The sequence below is a fragment of the Varroa jacobsoni genome, unplaced genomic scaffold (assembly GCF_002532875.2).
Source record: "Varroa jacobsoni isolate VJ856 unplaced genomic scaffold, vjacob_1.0 scaffold_944, whole genome shotgun sequence".
NCBI classification, from domain to species: Eukaryota; Metazoa; Arthropoda; class Arachnida; order Mesostigmata; family Varroidae; genus Varroa; species Varroa jacobsoni.
The window spans coordinates 1,449-22,226 of NW_019213846.1; the positions used below are offsets into that span (position 1 = coordinate 1,449).

Here is a 20,778-nt window from a genome sequence, read left to right on the forward strand (position 1 = left end):
AAATATAGGAACGTAGAGCCATATGTAATGAGTTTCCGATATAAGCTCCTTTCTCGAGAGCACTCGAAACGTTGCTTATAATGTGTCATATGTTTGTCGTGGTCGTCTACCTATCTCTTCTAATTCTGAACCAAAATGGCAATTATAAGTATTTTCCGCACTAGTGCTTGCAACGATATCAAATGCGCAATTTCCGACGTAATAACAACTACCGAGAACAGGATACATGTATATATATATATTTTTTTTTCAATTAGTTGGAAACGGGTCTACCTGTTTCGCTTGCGCAACGGCAAATTCTGTGAAGCGTTTCTTTGTTAAACAAACTATTAAAGATGATTACACAAAGGTTCAAAGAAGTACTGTTTACTTTTGCGGCTGCTGTTGCTCTGAGCAATGCCGATATCAAGATGAAGTTTATAATTAAAGTTCGTAAACTGATAGTTGAGAATACGTAGAGAGAGAGCGATCTTAGCATCCTTGCAACGCTAATTAGGTTCATTTTGTCTTCTCTATCCTACTTTACGAGAGCGAGTAGTGTTTAACTAACATTTCAAACGGAGGCTGCGTCTTCTCCCGTTGGATTTTTATTTGCCCGTTTTGACCGCCATCCAACAAGTGCTAACGTTAAGTAGCGCAATGCGTGTCTTCGTAGAGCTGCTAAACAGGACAGTTCAATTAGAAAAAATTAAGTACTTTCATAAAAAAGCAGCTAACTTAAGCACTTAACTGTGATCGTAGCAAGCCCAAAGGTCTACGGTTTGTAGAAAATTACCGCTGACACATGAAGATATGTTTGTATTACAAGTACCATTCATATATGATTTTAAAAAATGTTAACGATACTTGCGAACGAGTCAAAATTCCTTTCATATGTTACTATTTGGTAATTCCACAGAAAATTTGAAGAAAAGGTCATCTGGGTAGCATTATTATTTATTTTTTCCGGGAGATTATGTTAACTCGAAAAGGCTATTCCACTTATATGCATACACGAATTTCGCACATACATTTCACTACTTATTTAAGTCACAGTTTGACATTTTCAATCATACGTCGATAGATTTATAACTGTCAATTTAAGGTCGTTCTTGTAGGCGTTCAATAAATTAGGCTATAAAATCCGCATTAGGTCTGGCTTTTTTGAACGGCTAAATCAAAATGTCCCATTGGATCTGTTTGTGATGGAGGCAGTTTATACAGTTTAAAAGCCACACACAGACAAACCCACAGCCATACCTACCGGATCAAGGTCTACCATTATAATGATCTCCCGGTATCACGATTGGCTACTATCGAATATATGAGATATGGATACTAGCAGCACGTCAGTGAGCCCGAATACATTCAGTTTCGAACGATTGTGTCTCGACGATTAAAGAATGGGGGGGGGAGGGGCAAATGACTTGAATTATCTTGTATACGTTGTTCTCGCTTTAGGACAGAGTTTAAACGTGGCTTTAGGTTGGCTCCGCTAACGTCGGAAACGACCAGTACAAAAACAGTGGTGCTTATGTACCCTTTCACTATTCTTCGGGTGAAATTAATGCGTAGGTTTTTTTTCGGTACGTATACCCACGATAAGCTCGGGTTGACTAACCCGCATTTGTTTCAGCATCAGGTCATCATTCGGTGACGTTTGGCCAACGTAGCTGCATTGTATTTTGTAAGGGATTTCAATAGGTTTCCACCACTCATACCCAAGTCAGAAAACCTTTTGATGAGGTTTATTTTAAACTAAATATGCGGCTAATGTGTACACCAAACAGCATATCAAAAACATACCATTTATAAGGCCATTATTGAGCTGACAACGTTCCACTGGGTATTTTTGTAAAGAGCATTCACTAATCTGCTATTCACTTATACCCTATTGAGATTTTCTTTGAACTACCGGTCTCGTATAGCAGCCTCCTGCGAAGCCACACTCAGTGTCGCAACGTATTTCTTTACGTCTTTATAAATTATAGTTTTCGTATACTTTTAGCTGGTATTCTATTAAAATTAGGAAATATTTAATATAATTAATTGAAATAATTTAATTTTATCAGAGAAGTTGATCACCACTTATTATTGTTTCTACTATCGTTAGATTTATATGTATTACTCAAGTTGATATCAAACTTTTAGTTGCCTACTCATCTATTTGTCTTATAAGACTCGTCGCTGGAGGATTAATAAGACAAAATTTATGAGGTGGATCAGGAGCTCTTTTAACGCTTACTAGTCATGATTTTTGTTCTAGTAGATTATTGTATCTAGCTAATATTTATTGTAAACGATTTTTACTCGCAATCTTCTTTTATTAAAAGTAATAATACATATTTTTTCCTATTTTTATATTTATTAATTGCAGTTAATCTAAGATTTCCCCCTTCAATAAGTAAAAGAGAGATTATTTTTTTTTGAAAGTATTTTAAAATGAATTTAGACGCGTTTCGTTAAGATTATCCCTTAGCTACTATTTTATACGTATTTCCTTTAAGTGTATATTGTAAATGCAGCATAAACGTTTGGGCGGTTGGCTATAACAAAAAAATAGAACCATATCGAAATCTTAGAAAACAGGAAATCATTTGAGGCTTTAGGACTAATCTACCGTACAAGGAATGGAGGAGCGCAGACACGTAGGTTGACTCGGTTCGATCTGACGGTATGATCCCAGTGGACGGTGAAGGAAAACGGAGAAAGTGAACATGCATTAATGACGAACTTACAAACCGCATCTGCTTGTCATTTCGTTAATTTCGAAAATCCATTTTAATTGACCCACATTTGTGTACGAGTAACCACAAAAAAACTATTCGTGACTATCAAACATAGGAAACAATGAAAAAAAAAAACAAAAGAATAAGAAATAACATAAAACGCGCAAGTTTAAATAGCTTTTGTGACTGCTGATTAGACTTGGCGACCATAAAAATCTGAGAGAGACCTTTGTTTCAGAACCTCGATGGAGAAACCCGAAAATCTATGACAATATTTCTAATGAGATGGTCTCTAGTAGGTGTGTATATATATATATATATATATATATATATATATATATAGGTAGTATAGTTGCCCTATGATGAACAAAAATGGTTATTGTTGATTCGACACCGTAAGGTTGCACTTGTTTTAACAGCTAGGGCACTTAAATAAATGCACTCTGCCGTCACAATTTTCTGAACCTTGGTACAACGATGCAATTATGAATTTACCATTTCGCAGGATTAACTATCATTCAATATAGCCATTAATATGCACACGTTGATATCCTTGTCCATTCGATTTAAAATTGAGCGTAGGTCAACTTCACGAAGCTCCTATTAGAGTGGATGAAAACTAGCCAGCAGAGTATTACCTGATCTACGTGCAACAGTTTGTCTGAAATCAGCGACTCGTCTGAACAACTGAATACCTAGTCAATTAAGCTCTGGCGAAAAATAGTCGAGGATATGGCAACAGCAAGCGTTCTAAATAGATCAAACAGGGCAGTTCCTTTAATTCGCTCAGGAGCTAGTCAAGCTTATAAATAACTTGAAAGGGAACAAGGCTTAAGGGAAAGTTTGACTGATGAGCAATTGACGCCGATATGGAGGATTTTTTTAACTAAGGACGTCTGATTGTGGATTATTTATTGCACATTGTATATTGGTCGAAATGGTATCTCAAACAATTTCTTTCCATTTGGAGTATATATATAGAAGTATCTTGTTAGCAAGGTACCCGTATTTATGTCTTCTAAGTACACCGTTCGAGCTAATTATTGAATTTTGTACAGTTTAAAGTTCTACTGTTTACCAGCGAACAGTATAAAGTTAAGTAAAAGGAAAACTTAATGTACCCGTTCATACTCTATCTAAGGTTCTCAGCAAGTTTTTATCATATCGTTGATGTGGAAATATCTGAGATCATACCTTTCGGTGGGTCAGTCGTGTATGTACAGCATTATTCGATACTTGTTCAAGCTATTTGGGCATTTCACGTTTCAGAAAGTAGTTAACATATCATTAATCTGGATCTGCTCAAAAATCTTCATTCTGTAACTATACGAGCAAAATGCCACACAAAAGTGAATGTTCTATCTTTCGAAAACAAGCTTAAGTTCCAATAAATAGTAATAATATTAATTTTTTATTAATTTTTTTTTCTAAGGAAGCACAAGATCGCACTAATTTGTATATGCTAAACGAGTTTCCTAAGTTCGTCTTACGCCTCGGACCCTGCCGGCCGGTCATCGCTTGGAACTAGTTCTTTTTGCTGTGGATAATAACCGCTACGATAGTTCGGTCCCGCAAAATGTGGTACTTAATCTTAGCTGGTCTCAGCGACTTCATTAGCTTTCAAAAAAAATAAGGGAAAACTGCATAACTACTGCACGCGTCCAAACTTTTCGGTTAAAATTCGAACTCATTTTATAGAATTTCAATTTCACGCCCTCGCAGCAAAATGTCTTTTTTCTCAGCAAGTAAACTTGGCATAGTGATCAATTTTGTGATGTCTAGACAACTTCTTGTCCTCCAAAAAAATGCAACAGTTTTTTGCTACATAAACTGCGCTTTTGATTCTTGGCAGTGCTATCAGTATGTGGGAGCAGATACGAAGGGTCACGCCAATTTGGAAGCATGCCAGTGGTGTGTGTACCTGCTGAAACTAGCGATAGACGCCTCATCTGGAAGCTCCCTAAGTATCTTTTAAATCCTACTAGGCGTAACAGGCCTTTAGTTCGTCCGCCTGAAATGCCAATGGAAACAAGTGAACCTTCCAAAATGGTTAACGTGGCCAGGGGACTAGTCAGCCAACAGCCGTTTAACAGAGCCATAACAAAACACGGCTTGCAGCAAATGATTTCTTGAAGTGAACGAGCTGTTTATGTCTATTGTACTTAAAAACGTTGTGTACCTTTTATATGTGTATGGTGCTTTTTTAGGATATGATGATAATATTTACCTGCCTGCCTGCCCCAGCATCGGCACCATATGGTAATGTGTACCACGTTAAAAACGTGTACTTTTTATTCGTTCGTGTCCTTCGGTCACCAAATGTTCACCCTTCGTTTAACATTCACAAGGTCATTTAAAGATAAAGAACATTAACGAGCTACCATGGTCACACCAACGAGAACATATCAACCTTTCATTAGCGTGTCGTGATGCCTTCAAGGTATCGATCGAAACTAAAGGCAGCCATTAATGTACAAGACTTGCTGGAATAGATAAAGCCTATAGAATGTGTCTCAAAGATTCGATCTAGTCGGGAATATTGGCAAGGTCCCGCGACTACCATAACAGCATAACTGGTTTGCTTGTTAACAAGAAAAGGTTTGTCTAATCAACAAAGCTCAAGCCTAACATATTATCAAGTATTATAAAAAAAAAAATAAAACTAAGATACACAAATATAGCTTATACGATTCGTTCGTAAGCGCCCGTTGTAGATTTTTAGTACACACTAGAGAGATATAATCGCATCACGCGCGTTATGATATTTTTTGAAAGAGTTCTAGCAGGTTAATATAAGCCATGTATGTATTATGAAATGCATAGGGTATCGTAATGTTCACATGAGGTTCTAGGCAAATTATTGGTATCGAATCGTCGTCTCAAATTGCTCATAAATACACTGAGATACGATAGGAGAACGCTTGAGCAATTAGGTGGAATTTGAGCGGTTCAAAGTACATAGAGTCGGCGGCCGCTGGCACCAACGAAATGGTGCATCTAAGTGGCAAGGCATCATTTAGTGGAAAAAAGTCTAGTTGAAAAGAGCTTCCCCTGATCGACGAATCAGCCAGTGATCGATCGGATGCCTATCAATAAATTACTTAGAAAAACCAAGATCGTTTTGCAGAGTCGACGCCAGCTGGTGCTATCGATAATTACCATGACTGTAGCTGTTGCAGTCCTATGGAAACTCTGCATTGTACTGTACTTTACAAATGCTCAGCCACAGATCACTGATCCTACGTATGTGACAATAGATATTGAAGGTACAAAAGTTAAGATGGTTCTTGATCCCTATGCAATAGTTTCAACTCTGCCATTAGACAAATTTCGAGAAATGAAGCCGAACTTCCACCTACACCACGACAGCGACGTTAAGTTTAGAATTTTCTATAACAATATAGCGATGCGCGGCACATTCGCCAAAGCGAAAGTTACGGTGCTCGAAACTACGAAGTTGCTTAACTTGTACCTCACCGATGACCTGAACTCCACCCCAGTGTTCGGCGCTGATTGGATAGATGCTTTTTCCGCATAGAGTTCTATATTTCTACAAACGAATTGTACAGACAGATGGCAGAATACTAGTCTTTAGTGTGTTAAACAAAGTGTGAATTTATGCGTATCAAATTAAACTAGATTCATCATCATTCGACCAGAACAGGTGGAGGAAATTTGCAAGTCTGAAGCCCGTGAAAGAACTTAGAGAGGTTCGAGTGAACGATTTGTGTCCACTCGGTCAACCAACTTTTTGAAAAGTCTGTGCAAAATTCCCACGTTCCAAAGACGGTAGTCAAATCTTGAGTATGGGCATTCTTATACGGTGGATAGTTAAGTTGGCGAGTTTGCTGAGAAGCAAATATGACCTGAACAAAAGGTTTACGAATTATATTTCGTAATACGGCCTATGTGAATCGCTCGAAGCTAGATGTCTCAACCATGAAGCGTATCAGACTATGTATTACTAGAGCCTACGTAGTATTGTTTAAGGGCAACCTCTACAATCATGCAAAACCTATCAGACAGTGCTGGCCGTCTAGTGAAGCTACTTCGATATTGTTATAATTAAAATCTGGCGAAGCTCACGTGAGACTGACCAATTCTTCAACAATTTTTGTACGCTGACAAACAGAGGACGTTGGTATTGCGAGGAATAATAATTACAAGTAGCTTTTTAATAAAATCGCTTTGTTTGGTATGCGAACGCCTGTGTTTCCATTCAGGTATCTACTCCTTACACATTAAAATTAGACCGTGAAACCAAGCAATATTGCGTGAATTATAAACGTACAATAAATATATATACTGTTAAGGTTATAGAGATCGTACCTATTGAAATTCGCTAATCGTTGCATCTGGTCTGCGATTACTCTTTGGCCCTGCTACGTTACAAATAGGCTTCTGTCCACGTGAAATGGAAGAATGAATAGGTTAGGATTACACAAAAGCAAAATTCAAGAATGATCAAACATGGAAGATCTTTTACTAAACATTATGTGCCCAATGTCATATCCGCTCAAGTTGTATTTTTTATATATTACCGAGCTAATGACGTCAATCAGCTACGGTGCTGTTTCTCATTCGTAATTTATTTTTATAAAAAATTATATATATAAAGCTATTTCTACTGCACGTTCAGCATTCATCTCTAAAGCATTTCTTGTTATGATCCTCTGAAATTATCCGTATGTTTAATAGAATGTAATATGCTTAACTGTACTTACATCAACCCTGTATAGTTTTTTTCCATTAGGTGCGATGCGAAACACGAATACGCCACGCAATTGTTATATATAGTATTATAAGTTTGTGAATAATATTAGGCTGTTAGAAGCGAATCCGGCGGAGCTTAAGGTCGAATAACTTTGTTTGTCTCTTAAATACTCCAGTCCTTGAAAAAAACCTGTGAGCGAACACAGGCTAGGTTCGCTTCAGGAGAAATGATTTTTCCTAATTTCAGGTTCTTGAAGGCCACAGTACTTCGGAAATCCATTAAAGTTAGTGAAGACACTAGGCGAGAAGGTTTTAAACAAAAACATAGTACGTGAATCGTGTGAAGTTTGAAAAACGGTGAAAGATGGGAGTGTTGAGGGTCAGCGAAAAGCTGACCAAGTGTCACAATCCAAAGGACAATGAGGCACTGCCGCAAACGAGCAATGCCTCATTTTTTACGAGAGAAGAACTTCCAAGGGTGAGTCCAAGGTCTTGATCAGCCGGAACTTTCATTTCATATGTAACGTATTTTAGAATTATAACGCAAATACTGAAAATACAAAAATTGAGGAAAAATTGCTATTTTTTCCGGTGCTAATTGCTCCTAGATCAAGTAGAAACGCGTGTGGTATATTCCAGGTACGGTCATCAGAAAACTCGTCTGCGACATGCGGTCGCCATAGACAAGGTATGATTTGACATCTACAGCCGGAAGGGGACTAGACGAAAGAATGGCGTCGTTTTAAAGAGAAATCGAGTTCGACGGTAGGTTTGGACTTAAGCTAGTTGTGGGATTTACGGTCGATATCAGGGATATCTGGTACTCTATAATATAGTCCGAAAATAAAATAGTGAACGCAGTGCGCTACCTAGAGTTACTCAAAAGATTCACGAAACGATCGATTAAAACTAAGCACTCTGGTTACCTGATGACAATGCTAGAGCTCATCGCCATGTCTCAATTATTTTCTGGGTTGAGCAAAATAATATCCACCATTGGCTCCAGTCCGTTTATTCTCCACATCTGGGTCCTTGTAATTGTGGGGCGTTCCATGCTGTAAACAAAGCAAGTATTCTCCACTATCGATTCAATTCGAGAAGCCATAGATAAAGAAATTAAACATGAGAAAACGAACGATAGGTATATGGCTGTCTAAAAGCTGACAGAACGCTGGAACAAATGTGTAAAAAAATAAAGGAGAGTATTTCTAAAGCCTATTAGAAAATCATCATTCTAGCTCGATTAGTTCAAAAGTAGTTCAATTCCGAAAATCACCGGATTTTCTCGTAGCAGCATAATATATAAAAACGTATATTTTTAGTAATCCTACGAGTTATTACATAATAAAAAAAAACACGCGGCAGATGGCTGAAAAAGGCGACGGTGGCCGATGAGGTCACGGGTATATAATCTCGAGTCTCTATGTTTCGTGTTTACGTCCGGTGTCACCACTAGGAACCAGATCGCAGACTTTCAATACGAAACGGAGTCCGTCTATGCCCGGGCTAAAACGTTTCCCTAATATTATTAGGCAAATATATTACGCACGAAGCTATTATGAGGGCCTCGGGATGCTTAGCTGCTATAACCTTTTTCTCGTGACGAGTCTCTTATTACCATCAGGTACCGTATAAAGGTGCTAAATGTACGCTACTTAAGTGAATTCTCAAGTTAACTTAGGTTCATTGAGGCCCATATAAGCACTGGTCAGTTTTCTGAATCTACGAACTTAATCTTTCCTTTTTGGGCTTTCCCATTATAAGAAATAACGAAACCGAAGTTCCGGTTCGTATTAGATATTTTGAATTTGAACAGATTAAGCATAAACGACAAGCGCAAAACGTCGTACTTCAGGGTGCTTGGTAAGATCATAAATCGCACATTGCACTACAAGCAAAATTGTCTACTGTCAAATAAACAACTTGGCTTAGTCGGCGGCTGTATGCCTCTCGAAACAATGACTTTACCCCCCTAATTGCCACTACAGCAATATAATTTTCGCTTAAAACAAACCATGTTTGTCTACTTGTCACTTGTCGCTTGCTGTACACCGTTATCGGAGTTTCCATCAGTAACTTCGGTTTTTTCAGTCAGTTGTAGCTTTTTCCACCAGTACACAATATACTCTACATGCGCTGTTTCTAGACGACGATGTTGGAGCGGCAGTGAACTCTATACAAGCGTCGATTGTCCGCAAGTGTACGTAACAGTTTGCAGGAACTTGATCTATATTTTCAGTAACGTCTTTTTATCCTGCGAACGGCAATGTGAGCTGGCATGCCAAATCGAACTACCCCGATTGTATCCAAACTGATTCCGAAATCTGATTCAAGAAGCCTTTGCTAACGATATCAGATAGTGGTCGGAAGGACATCTACTTACGCTGTGGTAAAAAACGTTGCGCTGCACTTGAAACTTTGGACACCGATGAGCAGGTTATTAATCTGGATACGCCAAACTAACATACAGTAAGATAAGTATAACTGACAAAAAGAAAATTCGTCCAATAATCACAGCAGAAAAATAGTTGTTATATCGTGTAAGCTGGCCGACGCCCAACGTCTCAGTGGAATATAATAACGATGTAACTGTTATACGAGCTCTAAAACAAACGTTTGATGTACTATATAGAACATCATCTATATATATCATTTAGTTCATTAAGTAGTTATAACTAACATAGCTACTATGAACATTTATAATATTTAAACCGTATGGAACAATAGTGTATAAGAGAAGTGGCAGCAGGTAAAAGCGCTGGAACAACCAGCTCAAACATGGTACGTATGGTCAAGAAGACATCCGGATATCACCAGTATAAATACATAGTTTACCGAGAGAATACAGACGAGTGAGACAGAGAGTTCCGTTAACGTTGCACTCGGTAACATTGTTAAGATTCATTTCATTTTAATGAAAAGTGGCATTCAAAGAGGCCAAGCTATAGTAAGTCCATTCAGGAAACATGGAATTTGCTAAAACCAGCGTAAGGATGAAGTGTTTCTCAAAGCTTTATTATTAACGGCTAGCCATTGAGGTGTGCGTCATAAACGGTAATAACGTACGGGTGAAGGAAACTATTAAATTCTTTTTAACAAGCGTTTGCGTCAAATGAGTTTAAAGACGCCAGTAGATTTAACGCTGGAGTCGGCCAAACTGCTATTTCAGATTTTATATTGCTGATTTCGTAAGCGAATAGAGATTTCATTATTTAGTTAAGTATCGACATATAATAATAACAGATAATTGAAGACAAGTTCGTCTGCAATGGACCAACGCCTTGGTATCAAGATAGTAGTATACTGCAGGAGCTGTAAATACGCGCATGCGCGGCATCTATAATAAAATTAGATCGCATAGTCGGACACGGACAGATAGCTAGTAATCCTCAGTGTGACGCGCTCAACGTCATGCGCGCGTGTTAAGACGCTTTAACGTTTGTCGTCCTTATACGGTAGCACGAAATCCTTCGTAAGCACAAAATGATCCGAAATATGGCGAATACTTCTGGCTCCTCTACACACGTACATAATATTACTAGGAAGCTAGTTATTAAAAGGTAAAAAACGTGTTCCTACGTAGGAGATGATTATTTTATTATGAAGCCAAACATAACAGGCGCCTGCACTTCTGAATAGCCTTTTTTTGGTCTAATTTTCTTTCTTGGCAAGTGGCTAGAATTGTGGGCTTTAGACTTATGTAGATGCAACGAAGGGCTACGGTAACAAGATCTGTGGCGATCTGTGCGCGATCAACAAAGCCAGCGTAGGTCAAAGACAGGCCGAGTCTCTAGATTGAAAATCAACGGAGGGAAAAGAATACAGATTTGAGTAAATAAAAAAAAAGTATTACGTCAAGATTTCAAAGACTACGGAGCAGGAAAACTACGGTTATACCTAGATTTGCGTTTGCAAGCTAAGGCCCTTGACCGATACACGCAGACCAGATGTATATTCAAGAAAAAAAATAATGATGAAATGAATAAGTTTGATTAAAACGTTTGTCATAAGTGATATGCAGTTGAGTTGTGTACCGAAATGTACATAATAAAACGGTCAATGAAGGGTAAAATAAAATAAGTACAATTCCTTAATATTATAGCATATAATAACGGCTGCTGAACTAGTATTATTTTACAAAATTTGGCGATAGATTAAATGTGCGCTTGAGCTTTATTTAATTTATTAAATATTTGAAAGCGAGCTTTTGGCAAGGCTGAAATCTCACAGTGGTTGATGGATGTATCTTTCGTGGGCGCGCTATGTCGATTTACCTATGATTACATTTTTACACTGCCATATTTCAAGCATATTGTTCGATCCACAATGGTTAACTCAATGCGATATCAGCCAGCCGGACAAAACAGGGATCAATTTAGTCATGCGCTATATCTCTGCTATTACCTGCATGTGTGGTTGAATGACAGTCGTCAAAGAACGTTGCGTAGAAATTCATCGTAGTGAAGTACAGAAACAGAAATGACTGCCTCTGGGCTGTTTTCGGCTTTTCGTGTAGAGAAAATGTCGCGCTTGGGTCAGCATCGCGACGCTTATTATTATTTCATTTCATAAACAACTGACTCTGCGCTCATACGCGGCCGCCGAGCGACACATCACAAGTCTGAGATGACATATAGAACCAATAAGGGTAGAGAGCTCATATCTTACTCCGGCCAGTAACACAAACCTACTTCGACTGTATTCTGTTATTGAGGAGGCTCACTTCTCTGCTTTATTTGATCGCGACCGGATGAAGAAACTTGACGTGAAAATAGTCACATCAATTGCTTAGCCGTGACGTCCGATCGCCTTTCCGCCGACGGTACCGTTCTTCAAACAATAAGTTTGTCCGTTTTGCAAGACGCGGCTTTCGGGAAGTGCATCGGACATTTAGAAGACTTAAGGTTTATCGCGTCTTTATTTACGGCACAGGTCGAATAGAAAGCTAATATACTACAGTTAGAATCTGATTCTGCAAAGAAATATTCATGGTTTCCGGAGAAATGAAAAATGGAAAATCGAAGCAAGCTAAAGACGATTCTAAGTAGTAGGATATTCTAGTCTGTGTAATTTTTAACGTAACCCTTGCTCCCGCCCAACGTCCAGTATATCACTGCGGTTGGCTGTTATGCAACCTAAAAATCTATTGCGGCTGACCTTAACTAAAGGCCGCACCTTTTTTGTAAGGACTGAGGCTTCGTTGCTTAGCAAGACAAGAGAAGCTTGTCGACAGAAGATCATACTTGCAGGGATATCTCTTGATATGCTTATATTCTTCTGTATCGATTAAAGTAAGTGGCTCACTTTTAATAGTAATTGCATAAAATTAGAGAAGTACTTAAATGTAATGATAAAATTTGATAGTCATACTTGTATCTGGTTATTGTCCGATGATTTTAGTAAGACAAACACTAAATGGATACCTAATAAAAGCATCCATTTTTTTTTTTTAGAGAATTACGTAAGTACAAGCATTAATAGGTAAGCAGGTTAAATCGAATTAGGTTCATAGTAGAAAAATTAAGGACATACGTTCCTCTCTGATGGAGAAATGAATCAACACGTTAAGATATACACATTCTAGTGTTAATAGTGTGTGACCTACTCTAACTTGTGGGAACTGTCTTAGTCTGCAACGTTACATGTTGCCTATAGTAACCGTAGTGGGTAGGCAATTTGATGATACATAGTTTGCTGGTAATACTATTGTAATTATAAGGTAAGGATCGACAACTTCATTAAACAGCTCAGCTTTACGGGTACGATAATGGTTAAATTATACTTCAAGATGCAATTATCAAATGTATGGCCGCGTTTAAATTAGACTAAATGGACATCATCTGAAGTAAATTTGACAAGTAGTTGGCGCTTGTTTTTTTTTTTTAATATGTTTTCTTTAAATTGAATTTTGTATCGTGTGGGCTGTATAACGAAAACATCGCGTGACGGCTACGCGATCTATTATTATAACGCCTGCGAGAGCGACATCGAATATTTATATTGGGCCATGTTCAAATTATTTGAGGATCTTCAATTTCGTGCGAATTTATTTAGGTTCAAAAAAAAAAAAATGAAATATACATTTTTTTTTGCCAGCTTGAAATCTTTGAAAAAGCTCTTTTCTTCGCGCGTCGTTGCCTAGCGATTTTACGCATTGATAGGTGTCTGTTTATTGGATATACGTAGCTATATACGTAACGTGCCTAACAGCTTGAAATGAAAGCTTACCTAATCATTCTGTACAGAACATTCTGTTAAAGCTACTCTATAAAGAAATGATGTATGTACAAGGTGTATTAAAACAATGTTGGGATCACGGAAAAGCGCACCAACGTGTCAAGGGAAATGATATGGTATCAATTTAAATTGCTACATATGGAAACCGGATCTAATCAATACACAATAAGACTATCGGTCCAAATGTGTCCAATATTTCTTTGAAAAAGGTTCCATTTCACAATGCTTTTGAGAAACCTACATTCTAAGAGTAAGTACACACGGTTCTCCTATCCATATATAATAAAACATCGTACCGCTCTTAATATTGACTTGAATAGAAGGAAAGGAAAAAAGTTTTAGACTGATATCTACTGGTACACGACATTCACTAAGCGTCATCCCATGCTATATTTCTGCATGTTTTACCGAACAGGATAAAATGGCTTAAAAATCCCCTAGGGTCTAAATCGACCCATGGATTTCCATTTTTTTTTTTTTTTTTTTTTTATAGAGCCGGGTGTCGTCAATGCTCATTTTAGAGATTTTGGGAGTACTAAATGGTTTCAGAGTAAAACTCAGCTTCATGTATGTATGTTAAGCTGAGTATATGTATCGTATCGCACATAACCACTACCATAGATCAGAATTTACTATAAACGATTATTTAGACCAAATTAAGGATAACCACAATAGCTGTGAAAAATGTGTACATTTGGAAAGAAGTAACAGTACCTCCTTATTTCCCGAACGAAACACGGGTGATGAATGTGTCAGTGCTTGGGTTCTTCAAAGCCTGGCTTCGCACTGAGCAGCGAAACCTCATGTAAGTCCGTGGCAGATGAATCGTAATCCCTAATTTGATTGACTAAACTCTAAATAATTATAAAGCATCGCTTTGTCTAGCTATGATCTCATTCCTTTCTTGGAAGAGGGGCATTTTCTTTTCTACTCTGTTGAATCCTTTACACGTGGTCGTTAGTGATTCATATAGCCCCGCCCCTGGTCCACATAACCCCACCTCGTGAGATCGAGTAGATTAATGGCATGTCTTCCACAGAGATTTTTTGAAAAGGAATAAATTGTCAAAAAGAAAGATCATTGACCTAACTTTGCTGTGTCATTGATTGAATTTCAGGTTGTAGAGCTTCACCCCCTACAATTTGACAATTTGTCTCGGAGAATTAGTGATCTAACGATTCAGCTTACTAGTGCACTCGTACCACTTAACGATTGGGAGCGAACTGAGGAGCTACAGTCAGAGCGGTATCTTAACTGCCAAGTACTGCCTAACTATGAAAATTTTCGTCTGTACAAAGTTAAAAAATGGGTGTTGCATCCTGCAGTAAACAGAAGGCTGCTCATACAAATGTATATTCATAGTATTCAGATATATGTAGTATATTTGCTACTAAAGATTCCCTTGTCCGTTCAGGCGCGTTGGTAGGCTGCGAAACTGGAAGACAATTCAAGATGGTCAGTTGTCGCCTGGGAGATTTGTCTTGACAAATTCGCACAATTCGAACATTCGAATTATTCTAAGAACTTGTAGATACGCCGCTTGATCGTGGAGCGCAGACAGGAAAATGTTAAGATTGCAAGTATTAGATAATATGATAATTGAAATTGTAAAAGCTCATATGTATTGATCGTGCTAATATCGTTTGGTTAACTGATCAAACCGATAGAGCCAGCCTGAGAATACAGTCGAATGCTAGAGATTGGTAGTGTCTTTCCTTGTATGGCCATAAATGCGTTATCATATAAACAACGTAATGCTCTCCTTAAGCGCAAACTTTTCACTGTAAATTGTAAACATTTCTTTGTGACCTTTTTCCCAAAATCAGTGAATAGTATTTATTATTTATGGCCTCAGAAGTGTCTTGTCGAATAGAATCGTATTGCTAGTACTAAAACAAAGCAGCTAAACTAGAATTACGTCACAGAGCTTTTCTTCCTGCAATAAACCCATATATTTAATTACATTTCAAGCTAAAGCCCTACCTATAGAATCAGCCTCAACAGGAGAGTGGAAGACGTCGCTGTTATGAAAAAGAGTACAGCGTGTCTGAATATTCTCCATGAAGGTGTCTCAACTGGCAACCTCGGGACGGGTTTATTGAAGAAGCCGCCAGCAACAGAATGTTTAAAGTCTAATGTCTGTTTCCACAGTGGAGCAGTTTACGGCCGCCAGGTGTGTAGTATGTATAAAAGCCTTCCTTAAGCAACCGTTCATGGTTCAAAACGTTGTCATCAACCCACTAACCATGACCGTCTCAAGGGTAATTTGAAGAGCCCCGTGTGACCCACATTAGATTCCTAAAACATGAGTTCTGACATTTTGTTGGAAGCAGGATGTTCAGCAGGATAAAACTACGTGCCATACGAGACGCGATAGTTCCTCCGCGAGCTAGCCGAAATAGAAATTTACACAGAGGAAGAGGGATCAGCACGAAAGTGAAACCTAGCTTGGAATGATTGCCTTTTTTTTAAATAGAAAATTTGCTAAGGTCACTTTTTGTTGGCTTACGCTCGTTTATCTTCTTGGTGTCCTCAAAGATCCTTGGGATTACCTGTTCCATGCAGCCCCGACGACTACCCGCCGGGGTAGGTCTTATGTCTGGGGCTTCTGCAATCGACCTATGAAATGGCAAAGCAACAATATGAGCAGTCCGTCTATAGTTGCTAGCCTTTTTATTCAACGGCCTCCTTTCCTTTGTAGTCATAAAATATTTTGGGTATTATCCGCCTATGCTAAGACCCGAAAGCAATGGCTACATGCTTCTTGTTGATGGCTATTATGACGATGGATCCCGCGAGGTACCTAATAGCCACCCAGAACACGCTGCCCGTCCACTGACAGTAGCCTAGATCAGCATAATTGCACACCAAACGTTTGCCTACTAAGGCTGTTTTCGAAATTCGATAAAACACAATTATAATGAGAATTTGGCAGTTTCATTCTCCTTCTGTCGTAACTGGTTGGCTACGAGATTAAACTGCCGAGCAAGAGTCAAATGTTGTGAACACGTAGCAGGACGTGACCAAGCAAGACGCTGCACGATTTTCGTTAAACGGTCCTGCTACGCAATTTGCGTACCTGTGATATGCCAGCGTCAGCTACTGGGCTAGTATAGCAAGTCGGTATATGTTAGACTATCGTTCAAATGCGATCTGATGAATCAGAAGCAAACGGTGCCATAACAGTTTCATTGTTAACTTTATTAGGCGATAGATTGCTTAGTAAAAACAGTGTCTTTATCTCGATGAATTCGATTGCCTTCTGCAGCGATATCATTCAGACGCCTACCGCTAAATTATTAATACTATATAAAGGTGGATCGTGAAGTAAGCGCAAAGAAAGGAAGGACTTTTGTCATCAAAAACTGACTTTGATATTCGTAAAGTACGCCATACGGCATTCACTAGATATCGTGTGCGTATAATGAGGATCAGCAAGCTGGTGGCGTTTAGACCTATTCTTACACGGCCGTCATACATTCGAAAAATGATTAAGGCGGATGTATTAATTCAATACGCTGCCTTTGTTATATAGCTCCATACTAGCGTTATGAATGTAACTAATAGAAACCATTGTGTAGTAGATGAGGAAATTGGCAAGTCTGTACGTTGTTTGGAATAACGGACATTTTGTTTGAAAACAATAATAATAACGACGTTTTTCTTTTTAATTCTTCAAAGCTATTATAATACCAATTAGCCTGAATTGCACAAATGGGCAAACAGTATTCAGAAAAATGCGTCTTAATGCGCGTAACGACTCTAGCTTTTTCTCGTTCTATTCGTTTGGAGATCAATAGTCATAATACATATACACTTTAGACATGAAACGCATCTTTAAAGAAGTGATAAACTGCTTAAATAGAGGCGCTGAGAGGCGCGAATCTTTAAAAACTTTCGCACTGGTTACAAGTTCGGTATGCTTTGCTATTTCGATGTTTCGTTTTGTCTGACGTCATCAAGCGGCGGGAATGCCACGATTGCGTAGGGTACAATGTTTTCACAGGCACGTTGTTAGCTGTCTTTGAAATGTCTGTGGTTCCTCGCTGAGAAAAATAAAGAAAAAACAAAAAAAAAAAAGCTTGATTTACGTCTAGACGAATGGTAGCCATTGTTATGTTATTAATGGTGTTGAAATCTGGTTTTATACTAAGAAACATGTTTCTACAATCCGACCGGGCCGTTCTTTGTTCATGGTGTCATGTATCGAATATTCAAAGATTACGTATACGTACCAGATGCACAATATAAAACGTCATACCAAGGAGAAAGTCAGGTACCGCATACAAAATGCGCCGATCAGAATTTCCACGAATGAGTTGATTCGGAAGCGCACATCGCAGCATCCAGATCGCGAAGAAACAAAAAAAGTGTTCGCTCTTAAATATAACAGAGCGACGGAACTAATCTGTAACTACCAGCGCAGAAAGTTGCATGTAACCGCGTCTTAAAGGACACGTAAATAGTTGAGATCTGTGACACTGTTACGTGCCCTTAGTGCTGGACCAGCCAATTAGTTGAACAGGTGACGTGGTGAATGCTGATTCTGTATTGTAAAAATCTGGAAGAAATTGAAGATTTCCGAAAAAAAAAACTCTGCAATACGTTTTGCTGTTATTGTCAGGGGCTTTTTTTCTTCCATTGCTAGCAGGCTGCAAGCGAATGTTGCGCAGTCGCTTAAACAACGTTTCATTCATCTATACGACTGTCAATATCGAGGGCACGTTAGTAACAATGTTGGTCGACTCCGGTTCAAGTGCCCCATTTATGCCTCTCAAAAGACTTCACGAGATTAAACCAATAGCGCAACACCATGCGTCTGATACAACATTTTGCACGGCCAACGGGCAAACTTTAGGACCCCATTCCTTCGTAGAGGTAAGAGTGACTCTCAAGTGAAACTCTGGCGCTTGTGTTTTTTTGATAATGTTAGTAGCACCGAATGCATATTGGGCCTTGATTGGATGGAAGCATTCTCCTGGGAGCTTACTAGGCTAAACGAGCCTACCCTGGCTATGAAGCAACAATACTAAAGAAGTACAACCAAATATGTTATCATAGACAACGGTTTCGAATGAAGGTTGTGGTTATAAGATAGCTCTCCACTTACTATTGGATATTATTGAAAGCTTGCTCCTAGTAGAACAGGACTACCGCCTAACAGTAGTTGTCCTAGCTGTCATCCTAAATATGACCTGAAATCTGTCATTATGGAAAATGCTCGCGCCGGAAGCAACATTCCCGAGACGATAAACTTTTTTGGTTATCCGAAATTGACAGCCCACGTCGCTTGTCATTCTATAACTTCCAGGAACTATCCAGGAATTTTTATGGTCAGGTGCTCGAGCTGCACAATAGAGAGTAAACTAAAATGGCTGGAGGGTTAATTGAAAGAGCGCAAATCCGAGGAGTCCTGCTGCATATTTAGCCAGTCCTCAGTTATTACAGACGTGAAGCATTAAGGAGGTCCATCGTAATGTACGCAACAGAATTTCCGAAAAAGACTACTCGCATGTTTGGACAACGAAAAACTAGAATAGTGAGCGGTAGTTGCACCAGACAGAATAGTTCGATAAAGATGTCGCTGAGCTCATATTTGAATAAAGCAGATTTAGGCGCCACACGCTATGTTTTTTGTGCATATTTTCCAGCCCAAGTAGCTTTTACTAGAATTAGAGAAACTGGATGCAACTAATCTGTAAAAAAAAAATAGTACTGATAACGCGAAGGGCTCGCGGTGTTTATAACGAGTTCAACGCAGCTAGAATGTATCTTCTAACCGAGGCAAAGCCGTTTTGCTGTATTCCGGATTAACAATATTTCTGTGAAAGCTAGCAAACTTAGCTCATGAAGCCAAGCGGTGATAAGTTCACAACTTGTGAACGGATAAACGTTTAAATGATGAACCCTGAAGCTCTATGACGATTCCTAGCCAGCTCTGTAGAAGAACCAAAAAAACCTAATTGTTATTTAGTAGGTCTGTGTGTTCTTGCAAACTTTAGTATAGGCATCTCTGGTTAATAAAATAAAAACCACAAATTTGGTCACAAAATGTTTTTGCTTTGCTCATCTATATAATTAACCTGACTAGTACCGTAAGCATCTTCGTCAATTTAAACAGCTCAAAAGTGTTTGTAAACAACAATAATAATATGAAGCAATTTTAGTAAAAAAATGTTCTTGATTCTTATTATCTCAAGGTTGACTGCTTGTGACGCGATGGCTGGCTATTTCATTTATGTAGACAAGCAATAGAATCAGAGTCGCGTGTCTAAATAATTCTTGTACTCGTCATGTTGTGTCAACGATTCGTAAACAAAAAAAAAGATGCTACCAAACAAAAAACAAAAAAAAAAAAAAGAAGATTTTGATCAGTTGATGACCAAATGAATTGAATGAGCAGGTCTAATACTGCCAAAATAACAAACAGAAGACGCTAACATTATTCACTAAGTGATAAACATTGTACAAGGGCAAAACATGACTATAAATTATAAACAGCACCATATGCACAGTTAATTGCATCCTGTAAATTGCCCAAAAAGGAAACAGTTTGTGTTCTAATCTAGAAAAATGCTTTCCTATAAGACGGTGTTTTTTGTGGATTATTTCTTTTTAGTTCTCGTTACTTAAATAGAGCTTTGAGCGAACCACGGGTCACCACGTTCTAATACCGATAACTTAAATAAAGCCTACATTTCGAGGACTGTAAAGAAGAGACGTCACTTGGAATGTTTATAGTACTAATAATTTGGGTTGCATTGCATCGGATATAACGTGTGCAAATATAGTAAGTCTTACACGTTGCTTTCTTTAAAAGTCCGCGGTGTATTCTATAAACATTGTGCAAAAAAACGATAAATTCCATATGGATGTATGAATACATATACTTGAGTCGTTGGCTTATTTAGACCAGTAGTAAATTGCTTCAACAAGTACTATATGCATGCTTTAGGAAGTTGCACTGTCAGCCAAATAGATGGCCGGAAATCAACGGTGGGCACCGACGTTTCGCTCATTTTCTAAGGCATTTATCAGGTCTCGGGCACTTTCCGGCAGACAGAATCTGTCCTTGAGCTAGAATATATCTTTCTGTGTTCCTTCGTATCTCTGAGGCAAG

General features: G+C 38.4%; 2 long non-coding RNA genes across 3 annotated transcripts; both read left to right on the forward strand.

The window, feature by feature from the left end:
* The first annotated feature begins 4,738 nt into the window (after positions 1-4,738).
* On the forward strand, positions 4,739-8,354 carry LOC111265209 (uncharacterized). Of its 2 annotated transcripts, none has more exons than XR_015312973.1 (3): positions 4,739-5,306; positions 7,669-7,899; positions 8,061-8,354. It is a non-coding gene; the product is annotated as an uncharacterized LOC111265209 (long non-coding RNA). The 2 variants fall into 2 exon arrangements; XR_002683332.2 differs by having other exon boundaries at positions 4,739-4,967.
* A 9,580-nt stretch (positions 8,355-17,934) lies between these two features.
* LOC111265210 (uncharacterized) lies at positions 17,935-20,545 on the forward strand. The gene is made up of 2 exons (XR_002683333.2): positions 17,935-18,536; positions 18,970-20,545. It is a non-coding gene; the product is annotated as an uncharacterized LOC111265210 (long non-coding RNA).
* Positions 20,546-20,778: the final 233 nt, after the last annotated feature.